Genomic DNA, 21,161 nt, shown 5'->3' on the forward strand with positions numbered 1-21,161 from the left:
GAAATTGAAACTATTTCTAGCCACATGAAAAGATGCCCCAAGTCATTATTAATCAGAGAAATGCAAATTAAGACAGCTCTGAGATACCATTACACACCTGTCAGATTGGCTAGAATGCAGAATGTTGGAGGGGATGTGGGAAAACAGGGACACTGATACATTGTTGGTGGAGTTGGGAACGAATTCAACCATTCTGAAGAGCAATCTGGAATTATGCCCAAAAAGTTATCAAACTGTGCATACCCTTTGATCCAGCAGATACTAAAGAACGGAAAGGGACCTACATGTGCCAAAATGTTTGTGGCAGCCCTGTTTGTAGTGGCTAGAAACTGGAAAATGAATGGATGCCCATCAATTGGAGAATGGTTGGGTAAATTGTGGTATATGAATGTTATGGAATATTTTTGTTCTGTAAGAAACAACCAGCAGGCTTGATACAAAGAGGGTTGGAGAGACTTACATGAACTGATGCTAAGTGAATGAGCAGGAGATCATTATATACTTCAGCACTGATACTGTATAAGGATGTATTCTGATGGAAGTGGATTTCTTTGACAAAGAGAAGATCTAACTCAATTTCACTTGATCAACAATGGACAAAAGCAGCTACACCCAAAGAAAGAACACTGGGAAATGAATGTAAACTGTTTGCATTTTGGTTTTTCTTCCCGCATTATTTTTACCTTCTGAATTCAATTCTTCCTGTGCAACAAGAGAACTGTTCGGTTCTGCACACATATATTGTATCTAGGATATACTGTGACATATTTAACATGTATAGGACCACTTACCATCTGGGGGAGGGGGTGAAGGAAGGGAGGGGTAAAGTCGGAACAGAAGTGGGATATGGTGTATAACAAGGGATAATGTTGTAAAAAATTACCCAGGCATGGGCTCTGTCAATAAAGTTATATTTATTTATTTATTTTTTTTTAAAAAGAGTAATCAAGAGATGACACCATGTTTTTCACTTCTGGATTTCATCTTCCTTCCTCTCACACAGTTACCAAGAAAGGAACAAAAAGGAATACTTTTAGAAATTCAAAAACCAAGAAATGAAGGTAATGAAGCACCAGTGCAAGCAGACATAATTACTAACAAACACAAGAATTAAGAACATCAGCAAGGATATGTTTAACCTGTATTGGATTACATGTTGTCTAGAGGAGGAAGGAGAAGGAAAGAGAGGGAGAAAAATTTGGAGCATAATATTTTGTAAGGGTGAATGTTGAAAACTATTTTAGCATGTATTTTGAAAAATAAAAGGCTATTTTAAGAAAAAAAGAACATCAGAAAGGAATAGAGTTGGAGATGATAGTGAACTTAAATCCTGGAGAGAATATTTTATAAGCTAAGGGTCAGATATCCATAAAAATCTTCAAAGAATTTGAGTTTAAAGGAACAATCTAGTTGAAATCTATATCTGAACATGAATTCCCCACTACAACTTACTTGTGAATTGGCCAAACACTTATTATAGGATTTTTCTGAAGCCAAGCACAACAAAGATAATTCACTAAGTCCTTCCAAAACCTTTTCTTCTTCAAAGTAAATGTTCCCAGTTCTTTCAACTGATGCTCCAATAGCATGATCTATGTTCTAATTTTTCTCTTAAGGTTATCAATGTCCTTTCTAAGTTATGGCACTCAATACTGAAGACATTGAAAAGTACAATAAGGCTACTGCTAAACTAATACTGAAAACTATGCCTCTTAATGAAGTCTATGACTTCATTATAATTTTTTATCAAATGTGTTATAGTCCTTATTAATTTAGTCCTTTAAATAATTTAGTTTTCCTTAAGTATGTCAGGATAGGCATCAGAAACACAGATTTGTTTCTTTTTCACTGCTTGGGAATCTTTTGAGCGTTGTTCCTCCCACAAACTTAAAAGAATGCTCATATAAAGCCTTGTGAGAACCTTGTTTTGCCAGATCTTTTTGTATGTCTCATTTATTTCAAAGAAAACACAGTATCTAAAATCCTGAAAGATGAGAATGGATGGAGGTCAGCATGGGATCTCAAACTTATTTCCACTAAACCTGGCAGAGCAGGAATAATTGTAGATATAAATCAGAACTTGAAACTTAGGCCTCTGGAGGTAAAAGCAAGCAATAATTCCCTTTTCTAACCTGTCTCTCTAAAAAGTATCCTGTTCTTATGTCTAATTTCAGGCTATACCTATAGATGATCTATCATCCAATTCGATATTTTAAAAATCCAATTGGTTATTTTAGTGAGGACAGCTGTTTTTAACTGGCAATACAGCCTCATATACCCTGTAATGAACCAAATATGCATATAATCTTGGAAACAATATGATTTTTGAGCTGTCTCTTTTGTAGGCTCTAATCAGTTCCAGAGATAAAAAAGCAAACTATTTCTAAAATGTTTTGTAAAACAAGGAACCTGATTATACTGACAAATTAAATTTGATGGTCTTTTTAAAAAGAAAAAACTGAAATATAATGAACATTTATTTGGGAAAAATGAATCTTTGAATATGACCATCTAGCTCTTGTTCCTCAAATATTTCATTTGGAACTTTAAAAACCACAATAAACTTAAGGTCTCAATCTTATCAGCCATAATGAAACAAGATTCTATGTAGTTACTGAATTTTAATCAGTTAAATCAATAAAACTGAAATGAAAATATGTTCAGAGGGTGGGAGAAACAAAAACAAGAACATTTTTCTTCCTTTCTCAGGAAGTAGAAATATTCCATGGCTTCACTACTTTATTGACTAATGAGTCAGCTAATACAGTGAAAAAAGCAAGTCCAACCTCATGCCAACCACTCCTTCCCCTTTAAATCCTAAAAATGTTCCTTGAGAGATGGATGGAAGGATGGAGGTTACAGTATCTGTGATTATACTTATTAGAATACAGGTTAGAATGAGAAAACAAATCAAACAAATTAAATTACTAAGGGTTTATGTAATCTATATAAAAAGTGACATTATAGGAGACCATGTCAAGACCACTTCAGACATTCCTCACCTGTCTTAAATTGTTATGATGATCATACCACAGTACTTTAATATTCTATAAGTATATATTTCACAAGATTATTGTGAGGATAAATGAAATAAAGTATGTAAAGTTTATTGCCAAGCTGTTTTTATAATAAATCACTGAGATTTGTTTTGTATTAATTAATCTTACCATACTACCAAAGTAAATATCTGTGTTTGCAGATGAACCTATTGAAGACCAGGTCAAGACTAATAAACCAGGGATCTTAACTCTCAGTCCTGCCTTCTTTCTCCTCTATAATGCCCTGCTGACATTGAAAAACCCAAAAGATAACAAAAAAATGAAAGATAACCTCTAATTCCTGTGCCTCAGAAGCAGAAATTATGAAATTCACCAAAGAATATCACTCAATTCACTTTAAGACTCGTGGCAAATAAACAGAAACTAACTGGTGCAATAGGATAAAATCCATACTGTCAAAATGGTCAAGAAATCAAACACATTCAGAGTTAGAACTCCCACTACTGGCAAATACTGGGTAGTAGCACAAGGAAGTTCAATTATAGCCTGGTAACTTGAAATCATTAAATATCATTTACAACACAGCTCACTGGGTACAAATCATATTTTTGTTTATTTTTTGGTTGTTACACACTAGCACAAACAGCAATATTTTCCTTTTCATTTTATGAGAAAGAATATTGATGATGTGGTAGCAGGATATAAATGTTTACTCAATCTTAGATAGGGTTAATTGCTGCAGACTTATCAGTAGACTGACACAGATCAGTAGTGCTGTACATCAAATCTTTGAAAGCTGCCCACTCCTTTTCTGCTACTGTTGCCAATTGTGGGTTGGCTCAATTTACCCTCAAAGTTAGCAACAAATCTATTCCCTCTCAGAGAAGCACTCTAGCTGTTGACATTAATTCTTCTGGTAATCTTTTTGTCTTGGGGACTCCACTTGTTGAGTGTGAATATTCAGCTTGGAAAGGATAAGTCTATGATCAATCCAACATTCTGCACCACACATTGTCTTCATCACTTTCACATCCTGTCTCTTTTCCTTTCAATCACATAGTTTATTAAGTGGCAATGTTTGCTGTAAGAGAGCATCCATGAAATTTTATTGTGTTTAGGTAAATGGAAGACAATGTTGGTGATGAAGTCACAAGATGCACAAATCTTCAGTAATAAGTGACCATTGTTGTTGCTGTTTCCAAATCCATTTCTCCCAAGGACTCCCTGACATTTCTCATAGTGTGAGCCTACCCTAGCATTAAAGACACCCAGAATTATAAGCTTGTCCTCTTTTGGCACATTGAGGAAAAGGGCCTTCATAATTTTTTTTTTTAATTTCATCAGGATGTGTTATTGTGAGAGCATAGATACCAATGATGGTGATATGGAATTTTCCTGCAAGTGGCAATCGCATTGTCACAAGCCTGTGGTTCACTCCTTTTGAAAAACATAAGAGCTTGTTTACTAGATTAGTTTTGATCACAAAAGTTACACCAGCTTCACAGAGCTCCCCTTCACTGCAGCAGTCACTCCCGAAAATCGTGTATCCAGCTCCAGCTTCAGTAGGCTATTATAATAATTAAGGCAGGAGATGATTAGTGACTGCAATAGTGTGGAAGCAACAGCAAAGGAGAGAAGGGGATATATTAGGAGATGTTGCAAAGATGAAATTGGCAGGCCTTAGTAACAACTTAAATATAAGGGGGTGAGAGAAATTGAGGAATCCAGTATGATTCCTTATCTGAAACCCTAAAGAAATGGAAGGATGATTTTTTCTCCTTACAGTAAAATGAGAAATAGGAGATGAAGAGAGTTTAATGAAAAAGATAACGAGTCCCATTTTGAACAGGTATCTTAAGGTATCTTTTGGTCATCCAATTTGATATTCCTAAAAGTCAGTTGGAAATTTAAGATTGGAGGTCAGCAAAGAAAGACAATTTTGAAAAAAATCAGCATAAAGATGGCAATTACATTAATGGTGACATGACTAAGTGAAATAGTATAGAATCCAGTTTCTTAAAGTGTGGGTCACAACCCATATAAAGTCTCCTAACAATGTAGGGATTGTGAAATTATAATTTATTATCAGTAAATGTTTGATTTGTGTATTTATTTCATATGATTATATATCTAAGATCATGTAAAAATTTCTCAAGTAAAAAGGGGACCCAAGTGAAAAAAATTTAAGAAGCCCTGGTATAGAGGAAGAAGAGAAAGCCAAGGACAGAAGTTTGGGGGATGCCTACAATTAGAGAGCATGATTTGTACAGGGATTCAACAGAAGAGATAAAGAAAGAGTGATCAGATAGGTAGGAAAAAAGCCAGGAAAGAGAGAGAAAAGAGCATCAACAAAGGCTTCAAAGATGTCAAGGTGAATGAGTAATGATAAAAGACCACTGAATTTGGCAACTAAGAAATTATTAGTAACTCTGGAGAGAGTAGTTTCAGATGAAGGATAAAGTCTGAAACCAAATTATAAAGGTTAAGAAGAAAGTGAGAGAAGAGAAAATAGATTCACCTTACATAGGTACCCCCTTTTAAAGAAATTGAGCTACAAAGGGTTAAAAAGATATAAGAATATTTAGCAGGGATGGAAGAATCAAGTGAGGGTTTTTTTGAGAATGGAAAAGATATAGGCATGTTTGTATAGACAGTAGGAAATGAGCCAGAAGACAAGGAGAGACTGAAAATAAGTATAAGAGTGAAGATGACAGAGAAGGCAATCTTTTGATGGAGACAAGATGGAATAGGATCATTTCATCATGTAAGACGGGTGAGGGAAAAGAAAGTGGCAGAAAGCATCTGAACTATAGAAAATGAGAAAAAGGGAAGGAGAAGAAGTTCACAGAGAAAGGCCTCATTTTTTTTTCTGTAAAACATATGCCATAGTCCTCACTTGAGAGGGTAAGAAAAGCCATGGAAGGTTTGAGGAGAAATGAAAGGGTCTGGAAGAGCCACTGTGAACAACGGTATAATGAGTTAATAAGGGAAATGTAGTAGGATTGTTTGAGCAGCAGTGAGGGCCCAGATCATGTTGTATAATAAACTTGTAGTAGATCCAGTCTGACCATGTTAGTATTTCTCATCCTACCCCACCCCCTTTTAAACTTGAGTAATGTTCTATCAGATAAAAGCAATAGTTCATATATAAATGTCTCTGGCAAAAAACTTCACATGCTATCCCTATCTTTATTTTCTGACCTCTTTACATATTACTCCCCTTCACACTCTACAGTGCAGACAAGCTGACCTTTTTGCCTTTACACATGAAAACACCATTCCATCTTTCTCTTGAATCTTTAAGTGTTTGCCTTACCCATCATTCTTCCCCTTCTCATTTCCCTTGCCTGGGAATCTCCTTCAAGATTCAGCTTGAGTGCAAGTAGCTGAAGTGAAGATCTCTCATAATCATTAAGTAAAGTAGATCAAGCCTGCAGACCTAAGTTTTGGTTTCTTGAAGATCTTTCATAACCATTGGTTAAAGTAGGTAAAACCTGCAGGCCTAAGTTTCAGTTTCTTAAAAATCATGTGTTAGTGGGGGAAAAAGATTTATAACCTGTAAACATTCCAGTTCCTGATCCGGGAACACAACCTATATAACCAATCAGAATATATATGAGGGGTACTGGAGGTGGGTCTGGGCTTTTTCTTGGGGTACTCTGTATAAAGGTTTCAAGTGTGCACTGGGTGGCAGCTGTCTTCTGGCTCTGAACACATCCCTTTTGCTGGAAGTTTGGATGACCACCCGGCGGCTCTGGGAAGGTCCTAATAAAGCTTTTGTTCTATACCTTGAGAGTTTAATTTTGGATAAAATTGTCCCACACAAGCTTAATTATCATGTTCTGAATGAAACTTTTCAAATCCCATCATACCCTCCACCGAAACCTAGAAAATTGGCAAAGATGACAAACAATGACAGTAGTAAATGTTTGCGAGAAGGAAGAAAGACAGAAATATATATATGCTATTATTGGAGCTATGAGTAGATACAACCATTATTTTAAAAATTGTGTTCTACAAAACCTCATGTATAGAATCTAAAATTTTTATACCTTTTAACCATTATTATACATATGCATCAAGCAAATCTTACACAGAAATATGCCATATATAGCAAAATATTAATTTCATTATCATATTGTGATATGTGAATGCATGACAGGTTATATTTGAACCTATGAATTATATATATATTTGTAAGGAGATCATAATTTCAAGCATTACAAGAGATTATTTACATATGATTTTGGTTTTTAATTTGCTAAAAAATATATATTCTTTTTTAAGTAGGAAGGGGGCAACTTAAAAATAACCCCCAATTTATAAGAAATGTTAAATAAGAATTTTGAGAAGCATAATAAGAAATGACACAATTTAAAATAATCAGAACTAGGAAATTAATACAAGGCTATAAAACTGTATATACCCTTTGACCCAGCCATGCCATTACTGGGTCTGTATCCCAAGGAAATCATAAAAAAGGGAAAAGGACCCACATGTGCAAAAATGTTTGTAGCAACTGTTTTTGTGGTAGTAAGGGATTGAAAAAACAATTAGATGCCCATCGGTTGGGGAATGGCCGAACGAGTTGTGATACATGAAGGTAATGAAATATTATTGTTTGATTAAAAATGATGAACAAGCTGATTATAGAAAGGCCTGGAAAGATTTACATGAACTTATGCTGAGCGAGACAAGCAGAAATAAGAATACATTGTACACAATAACAGCAAGAATATGTGATGATCAACTATGAAAGACTTGGTTTTTCTCAGTAGTTCAATAATCCAAAGCAATCCCAATAGACTTTGGACAGAAAACGCCATCTGCAACCAGAAGAAAAAAAAAAAACTAACAAAGACTGAATGTAAATCAATACATGCTATGTTCATTTCTTTGTTTTGTTTTTCTTCTCTTCCATGGTTTTCCCCTTTTGCTCTGATTTTTCTCTCCCAACATAATTCAACAAACAATGTATATTAAAAATAAATAAGGAAAAATCTGAATCTGGGAAGCAGAAAGTAAAATCAAATAAGCCTAAAATAGTTACAAATTCAATAAAGAAGGAAAATAAAAGCAAGCTAGCATAACTGATTGAAGATGCTTTCAGAAGCTTTCAGAATCTACCTTCTTATTCACCATTTTGTACTGGAGACAAAGTGAACTAATGCCTGTGATGGATTTAATTCTCAAAAAAAAAAAAAAAAAAAAATTTAACTGTATCCACAAACGAATATGGATCTAAATCATTCCAACTGTCGAAGTTCTGTCCTACCTCAAAAGTTAGAGAAAAATGCACTATGTACCCACATGGAGAGGTCCAAATATTTTCTTTTATCAGGCAAACTTAAAGCAGCAGTGCAAGTGTAGTCAGCTGTAAAATATCCTGTTAATCACATTAGTATAAGGATTACTTTGAATTTAGGTTGAAATTCAATAAATAATTAATTATTCATCTGAAGCAAATCATCTTTGAAATGGGTTAAATCTTTCTTATAAACCTACAGAAAAATAAAATGTTTCTTTATGTGAGTGCTTATAGAGTGCAAATTAGTTAACAATTAAGAATCAGACTTAAAATCTAGTCTGAAAGGAACTACCTAATTCAATCCAACATAATTTGATGCCTCAAACACATTTTTCACCTGTATGACAAACTAAAACTCTTCTAAAGGCACAAGCACACTATTTTTAATGCATTGCAAATTAGACATGAAATTTAGCAATGACCTAGGGAGACTGCAATGCAAACATATTCTGGGCTGGGTTAAGGACTAAGGACTAAATTCTAAAGACTAAGCAAAATAGGAAACCATCAGGAAGATGTCTTCAATTTCTTTGAGGGAAGGAGAAAGAAAGGAAGAAAGGTAATGATAAAAAAAAAAAAAAAAAGTGGGTGACAAATAACAGTGATTCCATGAAACTACTACTACTTGTATGATTTTTTAAAATAGATGAATTAACTGAAATAGCAATTTTCACTGTATATCATGTAAAGTAGCTTGGTATAGTGGAAGAACATTGCCTTGAGGAAATAGAACCAAGATGGGATAATAGCAGAAAGAATAACTGAGTTGGCCTTCACATGTATTACACAGATAACTAGAAAATACATCAGACCTAGTTCTGATTGGGAAATTTCTTCTAAAATTACAATGACCAATTTTTTCTTTTTCCAGCTCAAGTTGGCAAAGGGAATCAGAGAAGTCTATGAACACTGGGGATAGTGGTGTAGCTAGTAGTAGACATACAGAATATTCTAACAAAGGGAGAAAGAAGCTATCCTAAATCCATCACAGATAGGATTTTATGTGTTCAGAAACTGGTACCAACTGGTAATAAAGGCAATAAGACATCGAAACAGAAACTAAAAGGTGAAATCTAAGAAAAGAACTGGCAATTCCTGTTCTCAAACTTTTTTTCCCTTCTGGTCTTTCCTCTTTTTCATGGGAGACATGAAGTTTTTATTCTTTACATTTATCTTTCCTGTTTTATCATTTGTTTTGGCAAAAATCAGTTTCTATTAGGCAGAAGTTCTCTGAACTGAGTCCTAGAGGACCCCAAGACCCTTTCAGGGTACTCATGAAATTAAAATAGTTTTAAATAATAATTTCTAGATATTTTCATTTATAATATGGTAATATATTGACAGATACAACCCACATAAACAAAACTTTTGGGAAGAGGGCCTTGATAATTTTGTGAGTATAAAGAGGTTTTGAAACAAAAATAATTGCTAGTCTAAAACAATTTGGTTATTTATTTAAATATTGATTTGTATAACCAAAGGGGATTAAATGAAGCTGGGGGTGGGTGAGGTTGAAAGGAGAAGGAGATGGATGGTAATACATATAGAAGTTAGGAAATTTTATTTATCTATATAAATATTAGATTATATAAATATTATCTATATAGATAAAAATTATCTATATAAATACAAATAAATATTAACAAATAAATTATTTGTTGTTCTGTCATGTCCAATTTTGTATAGTCACACAAGATATTAGAATGATTTGTTATTTTCTTCTCCAGTGAATTAAGGCAAATAGAGGTTAAATGATTTGCCCAAGATCACAGAGTTAGTGAATGTCTGAGGCTGGACTTCAATTCAGGTCTTCCTGGCTCCAGGCCCAGACCTCTATTCACTGAACTATCTAGCTGACATCCACAACCCCCCTCTTCTCTCTGTCTCCGTCTTTCTCTCCTTCACATTAGCAGATATGTGTATATATTTACATATATACATATCTATATCTGCCAGTGTTACATATTTGTGTGTGTGTATATATAAAGACCTATGGAATATAACATTATATATATATGGAGGGAAAGAGAGAGAGGCACAGCTAATTGTGAGTTGGCAGAGTGGTTACATGTTATATTAAAGGATTAATATTTTCAAGAGGACTTCTATGAAAATAATTACAAACATTGGTTGTTGACTATGAAAAGATAATCAAGTTCCCATTATAATTTCTTTATTCCTCTAAATCAACATTTGCTTTTAATACTTGTGATTTCCACACAAATATACAAAAAGGTAAGGATAGGGAGAAACAGAAAAACAGTTCATGAAGACAGAATAAAAAAAATCTGGAAACATAGATTACAGTGAAATCTCATGCTTTTAATCATGAATACTTCCTCTGGGGGAAAAAATGTTTTCATGTTCTAGAAATTCAGGGGTCCTCATACTTTTTAAATAGGGGAGCAGTTCACTGCCCCTCAGACTGTTGGAGGGCCGGACTATAGTAAAAATAAAAACTTTGTTTTGCGGGCCTTTAAAGAAAGACACTTCATAGCCCTGGGTGAGGGGGATAAGTGTCCTCAGCTGCTGCATCTGGCCCACAACCATAGTTTGAGGACCCCTGTAGATGATGAAAACTGATTTCCTTAGTATGGGGAACTTCCAGGTAAAGGAATCTTCTACCAATACAATTCAACTTTTTATCTGCAACACATAGTCTTAGAGAATTGACTATAACTGAGATGTTAAGTGATGGGGCCAGTATCCAGGTCAGTATGTGTCAGAGGTAGGACTTGAATCTAAGTCTTCCTACATGCACAGGGACTGCTTTGCCTACAACCTTCCAGTGTATTACAGGTACCCACTCTGGGAGAAGAATGAAAAAGAACAAGTATTTATTAAGTACCTATGCTAAATGCTAAGGTTTGGGGCGTTGTTGTTGTCGTTTTTTTAAATAATGATAGCTTTTTATTTTTTTCTTTAATACATCCAAAGATAGTTTTCAACATTCAACCTTGCAATACCTTGTATTCCAAATTTTTCTACTTCTCTCCTCCCTTTGTCCCTCCTCTAGAAAGCAAGTAATCCAATATAGGTTAAAACATGTGCAATTCTTCTAAACATATTTCCACAAATACTATGTTGCTAAAGAAGGGAAAGGGACCTGTATGTGCACGAATGTTTGTGGCAGTCCTCTTTGTAGAGGCCAGAAACTGGAAACTGAGTGGATGCCCATCAATTGGAGAATGGCTGAATAAATTGTGGTATATGAATATTATGGAATATTATTGTTCTGTAAGAAATGACCAACAGGATGATTTCAGAAAGGCCTGGAGAGACTTACACGAACTGATGCTGAGTGAAATGAGCAGGGCCAAGAGATCATTATATATTTCAACAACAATACTATATGATGACCAATTCTGATGGACCTGGCCATTCTCAGCAATGAGATGAACCAAATCAGTTCCAATGGAGCAGTAATTAACTGAACCAGCTACGCCCAACAAAAGAACTCTGGGAGATGACTAAAAACCATTACATTCAAGTCCCATTCCCTATATTTTTGCCCACCTGCATTTTTGATTTCCTTCACAGGCTAATTGTGCAATATTTCAAAGTCTGATTCTTTTTGTACAGCAAAATAACGGTTTGGTCATGTATACTTATTGTGTATCTAACTTATATTTTAATATATTTAACATCTACTGGTCATCCTGCCATCTGGGGGAGGGAGTGGGGGGAAGGAGGGGAAAAATTGGAACAAGAGATTTGGCAATTGTAAATGCTGTAAAGTTACCCATACATATAATCTGTAAATAAAAGGCTATTAAAATTTAAAAAAAGAAAAAAGAAAAGAAAAAAAACAAAAAATGAATGTCAAAGCCTTCTTTACATGTAATTGGAAAAATAAAAAAAATCATTTTAAATATCAAAAAAAAATACTATGTTGCATAAGAAAAATGGGATTAAAATGGCAAAAAAAAAAAAAAAATGAGAAAGAAAAAAACAAGCAAGTAAACAACAACCAAAAAATGGTGAAAATACTATGTTGTGATCCACATTTCAGTTCCTATAATTCTTTCTGGTTGCAGATGGCTCTCTCCCTCACAAAGTCTATTGGAATTGGTCTGAATCACCTCATTGTTGAGAAGAGTCAAGTTCATCACAGTTAATGCTAAGGGTTTCACAAATATTATGATCTTAAGAACAACCCTGACAAGTAGATGCTATTAACATTTACAGTTAAGGAAACTGAGGCAGATTGACTTGCTCAAGGTCGAGCTGTTATTAAGCATCAAAAAGTGGATCTGAATCCAGGTCTTTCTGACTTCAGGCCCAAAGTTCTGGCCACTGTGACCCTCTATGGGAAATGATAATTTGTCTGAACTCATTATTTTATCCAATTATATGCCAATAAATTTAACAAATTGAGAGAAATGGAAAAATGTAGTATTCTCTTCTTTTCTAAAATATAATGGTTCTCTGGGGAGCAGGTTTCTCGGGGGGCTTCTGAAGGCAGTTTCAGTTCAGAGTAATAATCACCTCAAATGCATCCAGCTGTTAAAGTACAGATTCTTTATTGTCTCTTTCAAAATAGCTGGGTTAGTTTTCTTAGAGGCTTATCTCCCTCCTTGGTTCCAAGAGCTCTTGCAGCTTGTCCTTTAGCTCTTCCAATTTCTGGCTCCAGCTCTCCCTGAATCTCCAGTTCTGAATCTTCTCAACTGAATTCTGGCTCTCTCAATCTCCCCAACTGACTGACTTCACTGACTCTGACTGAGGCTCTAAGAGCTTCTTATATATGATCTCAAAGGTGTGAACTCAAAGGTTGACTCCTCCTCTGAGAGTGGGATTGATTGTGGGAGGTGTAACTTGTGAATTTCCCAGACTTGTGAACTCTTACCGTGTGAGCTAATGTGTGAACTCTCAAAGGTGTAAACTTAAACATTGTTTCTATCAATTCCAGTGAGTTAACATTTGGTAAGGATTCTAACAGAAAAATATTTACAAAAACATAAACTGCCTGGATTAAGAGAAAAGGAAACAGTATATTTAAATGGAACTATTTTAGAAAAAGAAATCAAGGAGCCATAATTGAGGTTCCTAAGAAAAAAGCTCCAAGACCAGAAGGACTCACAAGTGAATTATCAAACATTTAAAGATCAACTAATTCCAATATTGAATAAACTATTTGGAATAATAAGTGAAGAAGAGACCCTATCAAACTCCCTTTATGAAACAAATATAATACTGATACCTAAATCAGAAAGGGTTAAAAAAAAAAAAAAAAGAACGATTATTATAGACTAATTTCATTAAAGAACAATGCAAAAATCCTAAATAAAATACTAGCTAAAAGATCACAACAATGTATCACAAAGATTATACATTATGATTAAGTGAGAATCATACCAGGAATACAGGGATGGTTTAACATAAGGAAAGCTATTAATATAATTAATATAATCAATAATAAAAGTATTTTGAAGATCATATGAATGATGTCCTCAGGATAGCAATTCCTACTTCCAAATGACATGTTTGGGGTTTAGCGCTAAATATATCGTGATTGAGGCATGAAATATTGGGATTTGGTGTGAAGAATTCACAGTGGCCATTTTCTTTGGCAAAAGACAAATTTATTTAGAAGAGGTTACAGACAAAAGGAAGAGATACAATAGACATCAGGAATGGGAAATATGAAATAGAATTAAGAAAGCATATATTTAGCAAGGAAAAAGGTTTTAACAATTAACAATAGAAAGGACAAGTTCCTTAATGCAACTCACAATTAATTAAGAGACTCCATGAGGTGGAAGCGTGCCCTTAACTAGTAAGCTAAATCCATATAGGGATTATGTACCCTAAAAGTTAGTCAGATATAAGAAGAAAGATACCATGAGATATGGTGGGGGAACAAGGAGAAAGAAAGACATCATAACGCATAGGGGAGGGATGAGGAGAAAGACAACATAAGGCAGAGAACCATGGAGGACTATAACCCCAAAAAGGATTCATCAAAGATGGCATGGGCCATAAACAGATTTATAGGGGAAATCTAACCTCGAGGGTTTGACATCTCTTGGATTCTGAATGAACAGAACAAGATGGGTTTACCCACAACCTATAAGGTTAAAATGATTCCCCCATCAGTGGTGTTCCCTGTTTATCTCAGGGAATAATTTTATCAGTACTTCAGGCTCTGACAATCCCATCTAGCAATCTAGGATTTCATCACGATTATATTAATTGATGGAGAAAAAAAAAAAAAAAAACCTTTTGATAAAGTACAACAATCAATTGATGAGCAGGCAGATTTCAGAAAATCCCAGAAAGACTTAGATAAGCTGATGCAGAATGAAGTGAGCAGAACACTGTACACAGAAATGTGTGATGAGCAACAAGGACAGACTCTTCTGATACAGCTATCCAAGACAATTCCAAGGGACTTGGGATGGAAAATGCTGGGCATATCCAAAGAAAGACTTACGGAATCTGAATGCAAATTGAAGCATACTATTTTCACTTTTCTTACTTTTTTTTCCCCTTTCTCTTCTTTTCCCCTTTTGTTCTGAGTCTTCTTTCATAATATGACTAATAGAGAAATATGTTTAACATGATTATGCATGCATAACCTATATCAGATTACTTGCTATCAAGGGGAAGGGGAAGTAAAGGGAAGGGAGAAACATTTGAAACTTAAAATCTTACAAAGATGAATATTGAAAACTATCTTTACATATAATAGGAAAAAATAACATACTATTAAGTAAAAAATATATGTATAAATCATATTAACAAAAAAATTGTCTAATCTAATTGCCTGCAGACAGTTACAAAGGCACAAATATGATTTATGTGCACACAAGAGTACAGTAAAATTCTAAGCAAAAAAGAAAGATTAAAGGAAATCCCAACATTTGGTACCTACCATCATCTGGTATCTCCATCAACCATATCAGTTAGCATAGTTTACAAATTAAAGAGACCAAATGCTATTAAAATAACATTTGTTTTGTGTGACTTTTTTCCCTTCTGTTTCCCTTTTATTACTGCAGATCCACAAACAGTCAGGAAATCTTTAGTAATCAGTATTCTTTCCTTCTGTTCAAAAACAGACACACCCAATACAGGCACACAAAGACTGGAGGGAGTTCAAAGGCTAGTTGACTTTCCAGTTGCTAAATTTAACAATGCTCAGCTCTATAAAATGGTGATGATCTTCTTGTCCAGGGAGCAATCTCAATCACATAAACAGTATTTAAAAAGAGTGTAAAATAAGGTTTTTATTTTTTTCCAGGATTTTACTTTTGAAGGACATTATAAAGGACTGCTTTATTTCTTCGAAAACAGAGTAACAAACCTTATCCACTGACTGAACAGTAAATGATTTTGGTGTGATTTCTTTCCCTCCTCCCCTCACTCATTTAATATGATCCTTTTAATGAACTTCAACTTCTCTTTCCTGCTCCTTATCCCTTCTTCCTCCTCTCAACAGTTGGATGTGCTCCTGCTTGTGACAGCACAATGTGTCCACTGAGACTAATCTCATATCAATAAGTTTTCAGCATTCTTCAGACCAGAGTATTCTGTGTCTTAATTTTGTTGACCTTCTCCAAGGACCAAAGAATATTCCCTAAGTAGATGTAATTTACAGAATACTATAATAAAATTTCTTTATTCACTAGAATGAAGATTCATTTTCCAAGACTTTAACAAAACAGCACAGTAACCAATATTCAACAAAAAAATTACAAAAGCCATAGATATATGAAACCTGATATAAAATAGGATATAAATTAATATGAAGAATCACTAGATATTAGCATTATATATTATTTCTTATGTACCTTTATTTTTTTTTAATGAGTATATATAAAATTCCAGAAAGCCACCAATCCTAGAATACCTGAAGTTGCTAAAACCTGGTATCAAGTCACATGATAAATGTGACTATGAACAATTCCCATAACTTTTCACACTCTTAAAATTACAGATGAGCTATTTATTTGAATGTCTGAAAGTTTTCACATTTGGAATTAACTTTGCCAAAGAAGCAAAATCAATTAAATGCTAAGATAATGAGATTTTTAAAATACCACCTTTGAAGCTGCTATTGGTTCTTCCTAAAGATTTAGGGATAAAGCGCTTGCTTTTCTATTCCATGTAATTTTTTTTTTTTTGGGGGGGGAGGGATAACAGGCTGAATATCACTTACTTTTCAGGAATACTGTCAGATCCTTTAAATTCTGTGCAGTTATTTCACGCCTTCAGTTATCTGTCACTAGAAGATCAAAAGTGGATGAAGGTCAACAGGAAGAAGTCTTCCACACTCATTTTACCTTATTTACTGCTAGTCTTTTATGCCATATTCTGATAACATTAATAATGTGGTCAGGGATCATAGTAATAATAATATATATATATATGTATATATATATATATATTTGCATACATCATTAAAAAGATAAGTTTACTCCACCCCCCCCCCAAAAAAAATAAAACACATGGGAATTTAGCAGAAAATGTTTTGTTTTGTTTTTTGTAATTTACATAAGATTGTTTAGCAATACTTGCAAAAAAACAATAATAACATAATTGATATGTGAACCAAGTCCTAATACTACCTAACAGGGTCTCTTTAAAGATACAGATTTCCTTTATCAAATTAAATGTTTAAGAAGTACAATTCAATTCCTGGGGTCTACAAGGGAATACAATTAAGATATAATTTTCAACCATTTACCAGCAATATTTCTAAGCCTGTTCAGCTTATTCAAAAGTACTTTATTTAAATAAAGTAGTTACAAAATAACCTAAATCTTAATCCACCTTTTTGTCTTGCAAGAAACAAAGTGAGTGAAAAGGGAAACTGAGGACTTCTCAGAATAATTATCTTGGGTAGTCAAACTCAGCACTAATGTTCCGTTTAATTATTAGGCTCTGGAAGAAGACCAAAGACTTGCTCTTCCAGGAGAATATTTGAGATAACCTTCTTGATCCCTTGCTCAACTGTTTCTCATAGAGTATTAAACCTGACCAAATGTTTAATGGCCTGGAGAAATCTCCAACCTAGCCATTCCTATCTGATTTATTTAAGAATGCCTGAAATATTGCCCTTGGTTACTGGCTTAAGTAATTTAGAAACCTTCAACTCCTCTTGCTTAATTGATTACTTACCTTTGAAGCAAAACAGAATCCTTTTCTTAATAACATTTTGAAACATTTATTGCTTAATCAACACACAAAGGCCCACTGGTATTCCAAAGACAAGGAATAAGGATCAAGTTGGCCAATGATTTTTAGAAAAGATTAGGAGGTGAGTAGCTGAAAGGGGTTTCTGTAAACCTGGCTATACAACTATACTCCTTACTTCTGTAAAATTGGCTTTCCTGCTCCAGACTTTCTGGTGAGGGATTGTCCTGCTTCTCACAAGAACTGAAAGAAAGAAACTTTCTATTGGTACCTTGAGATGCCTTTGAGCAGTCAATTTAAGTTAGGGTCTTTGCATCCCACACAAAGGCAAATAAATATATAGACATAATGCTGCTAAGAAAATAAATGGATGTTTCTTGAAACCTACTAAACCATACTGATTATTAAAAGAAAAACTAAAATGGTGTTTGAGAGGGTGAAAGAATATAACAGGTATTAGTAGCAGTAACAAACCAGATATAAAAAGCACTATCTAATGATCATTATATTAATGTTAAATTTCCACATCAGACAAAAAAAACAACCTCCCTTTACCTTTTTACCCATTTTCTTTCCTTTCCATTTATCCTTAAAATGTGTTAGGTCACTTCCTGAAAGAATATCTTGAAATGAAAAATTTTTTTTAGTGTTCAAATAGTTAGTCAGAATTATAGTTTCACTTGCTAAAAACAAGATTTTTTTAAAAGTACATCAAAAAGATTTGTTTGGAGTTTTGTAAATATTTGGTGGTCATTTTAAGATTATAGTTACAACACAAGATAAGCAAATATGAGGGTTAAAAAAAAAAAAAAAAGCTGATGAGCAACAAAAATATATTTTTCCATGAAAGAGAAAGAAGAAAATGAAATAAACTAAGATTAGTTTCATGATTTTTTTTTCCTGCCATATAATTGTGTGGAAAAGGTGAAGAACTTACAGATCAAGCACATATTGATCAGAGACTGTTAGTTAAATTAAGTGAAGTCTTAAGGCCTCAGTTTCAGCTCCTTTGTTCTCATGTGACTTTAGATAAGGCCTGAACTACATTCTATTGCCCAAAGAAGGGATTAAAAAAGTATACGTGCCAAAGAAGCTATACATCACCTTATCTACTGCATTCCACTGACCAAATAGGGAAAGAGAGATTTATGTAACCAATCACAACATAAAGAGGGCAGGATTTTGGGGGTTCTTTGTCTGAAATGTATAAAAACTGTGACCAAAGGAATGGCTCTCCTGCTGTGAGCTTCAGCTCACAGAATGAGATGAACTACTTCTCAAGATTCTAACAAATATTCTGCTTTTTATGAGTGATCTCTGAGTAGTCAATTTGGGTAGGTGTCTTCATCCCGAACATAATTCTCTTAATTCAGAAGGAGTATATAATCTCAACTAAACTTTTAAGTAAACAAGAAAAATGTCTTGGCCAGTTTGTAATCTTACAGACCTTAATGTAAGTGAAGTATATTTAGATATCTTACAAAGGCTATTTTATTTGGGGATGTTCTAAAACTTATCTAAATTAATTCAATTCAAGAGCAGAATAATCAAGAAATATTGGAAAATTCAAACTATATAGATTCCTTAATGCTGAAGCACTGTAGTAAATTTCTTCAAAATAGAAGATATGCTATAAATCTGAGGTGATGAAGTTTTGGCTTCATCAAGGCAGCAAAGATAGAAATCTCAAGAACCAATTTAGAGTCAGCTTCCATTCTCTTAGTTTATTATTAATAATTCTCTTCTAATTTATACTTAATCCATTCCTCATTTCCATTCTTTAAATAAGTGCTTAAAATATATTATAGAGAAAAAGGTGGAACCAAGATGGCAGAGTAGAGGATTAAGGCCCACAATGCAGCTCTCCCAATATTCTCCTTTAAAAAACTTTAAAATATTGCCCTGAATTGAATTCTGTAGTAGCAAAGTCAACAAAATCAAATCTAGAGTTATTTTTCCAGCCAAAGTTAAATAGGAGGGTCAGAAAGAGAGATTTCTGACATGGAAGTGGAGTAATTTAGCCTTGAGCTCATGCAGCAGCAGCAGCTGGTGGGCCTAGGAGATAGCTACAATAGAAGCAAGAGCAGCTTGGCTTCAGGACTTCTTAGCCCAAAGGTAGTATGCAAATTACACAACTGTTTAAAAAGATTACAAGAAACCCCTGTATTCGTATAGGGTACAGGAGCTGGAGCTGTTTGGTAAAGCCTTTACCTATAGGCCTCTACTCCCCTGAGACCACAAGTATTCTTCTCCATTCTATCCCAGCAAGTAGCTCTTATATATTCATAAGGGAGTAGAGCAGAGAGGAGCACTTGGGGTTTCAAGGGAGCAAGAGCCCTTGTCACGTTCCAAGACAGAAAAGAGCCCTAATAGCTACAAAGAAGTAGAGGACCTTGCTGAGGAAGGACCAAATCATAGTCCAGGAGAGCAGTGACAATTCTCTGGACTTAACACTTGGAAACCCTGAAAACTTTCAAACTGACTGAAAATATCAGGGGGGAAAAAGCCTGAAACTTGGATCAGCCCAAGGTGAGCAGATCCTAATTTTAACATAAAGTTCAAAGAAATGGGCTGGGAAAATAAGCAAGCAACACAAAATAACAAAAAGAGAATTTGACCAAAGAAAGCTACTATGGTGAAAAGGAAAAAAAAGACAAACTCAAGAAAATAATAATATGAAAACAGCTATAAAATCTGAAAGAAAACTGTAAACTGGAAATAAGCCCAATTCCTGGAAAAGCTAAAAAAAAAAAAAAAAAAAAAAAAAAAGATCAAAAAATGCTTAAAAATTAAATGAGTGATAAAGAAAAAATTAATGTTATCATTCATAATTGATATATTGCTTGCTTTCTCAATTGAGGAAGGGAGTAGAGCAAAGAAGGGCATTTGAAACAAAAGTTATTTTAAATGAATGTTATAAAAATAAATACTAATGAACAGATCAAAAAGAGAAAAATAAGAAAAACAGGACAACCTAAAAGCTACAATCAAAACAAGAAGCTTCTAATAAATAATTAAGGAAAATTGTCCTGACGCATTAGAACAAGAGAGGAAAGTAGAAATAGAAAAAATATATATACTTATCACCACCTGAAAGAGATTCTACAAAGAAAACCGACAGGAATATCATAGCCAAATTCTAAAACCTCCATTGGTTTCTCCAAGGAGAAAATGTTATGAGCAACAAGAAAATAAAATTCATATATGACAGAGCCACAATAGAATCACACAAGACCTAGCAGCAGCTACAACAAAGATCATAGACCATTATATATGGAAGAGCAAAAGAACTGGGGTTGCAGTCAAAAGAATCATACCCTGCAGGATACTGAACAACAATAACAAAATGGGCATTCGATGAACTGCTAGATTTTCAGGATGTTGTTTTTTAATATAACTTTTTATTATAACAATTATAAAATTTGACATGCACCTAAGAAAAATAAAAAGTAAACTCAACCCTCTGTGACCCTTCTCTTCCATACAACTTATCCAGTGCATTGCCATGTCATTTTGATTCTATATTGACTAAACAACCAATAGCTTTTCCCTTCTCCCCACTTTTTCAGTTATCGCCCCAATTTGGGCTTTCATTATTTCTTATTTGGACTAGAGCAACATGCTTCAAGTTTTCCCCTCTGTAATCCAATCAGACCATAGCTGCCAAAATGATATCTTAAACATAGATCCAACCCTCCCCATGAAACACCAATGGC

The 21,161-nt window shown here is 34.1% G+C and overlaps 1 protein-coding gene across 2 annotated transcripts in view; it reads right to left on the reverse strand.

Moving 5' to 3' along the window:
* Positions 1-21,161, reverse strand: part of MCC (MCC regulator of WNT signaling pathway) — a 223,516-nt gene that overhangs the window by 122,315 nt on the left and 80,040 nt on the right. The window contains exon 2 of one of the 2 annotated variants that reach the window (XM_031943721.1): positions 16,469-16,534. The exons of the other annotated variant lie outside the window; for it this stretch is intronic. The gene's annotated coding sequence lies outside the window, so the exon portion shown is untranslated. The remainder of the gene's footprint in view (positions 1-16,468; positions 16,535-21,161) is intronic. 2 annotated transcript variants of the gene reach the window in all.

The sequence above is a fragment of the Sarcophilus harrisii genome, chromosome 1 (genome assembly GCF_902635505.1).
Source record: "Sarcophilus harrisii chromosome 1, mSarHar1.11, whole genome shotgun sequence".
Taxonomy (NCBI): domain Eukaryota; kingdom Metazoa; phylum Chordata; class Mammalia; order Dasyuromorphia; family Dasyuridae; genus Sarcophilus; species Sarcophilus harrisii.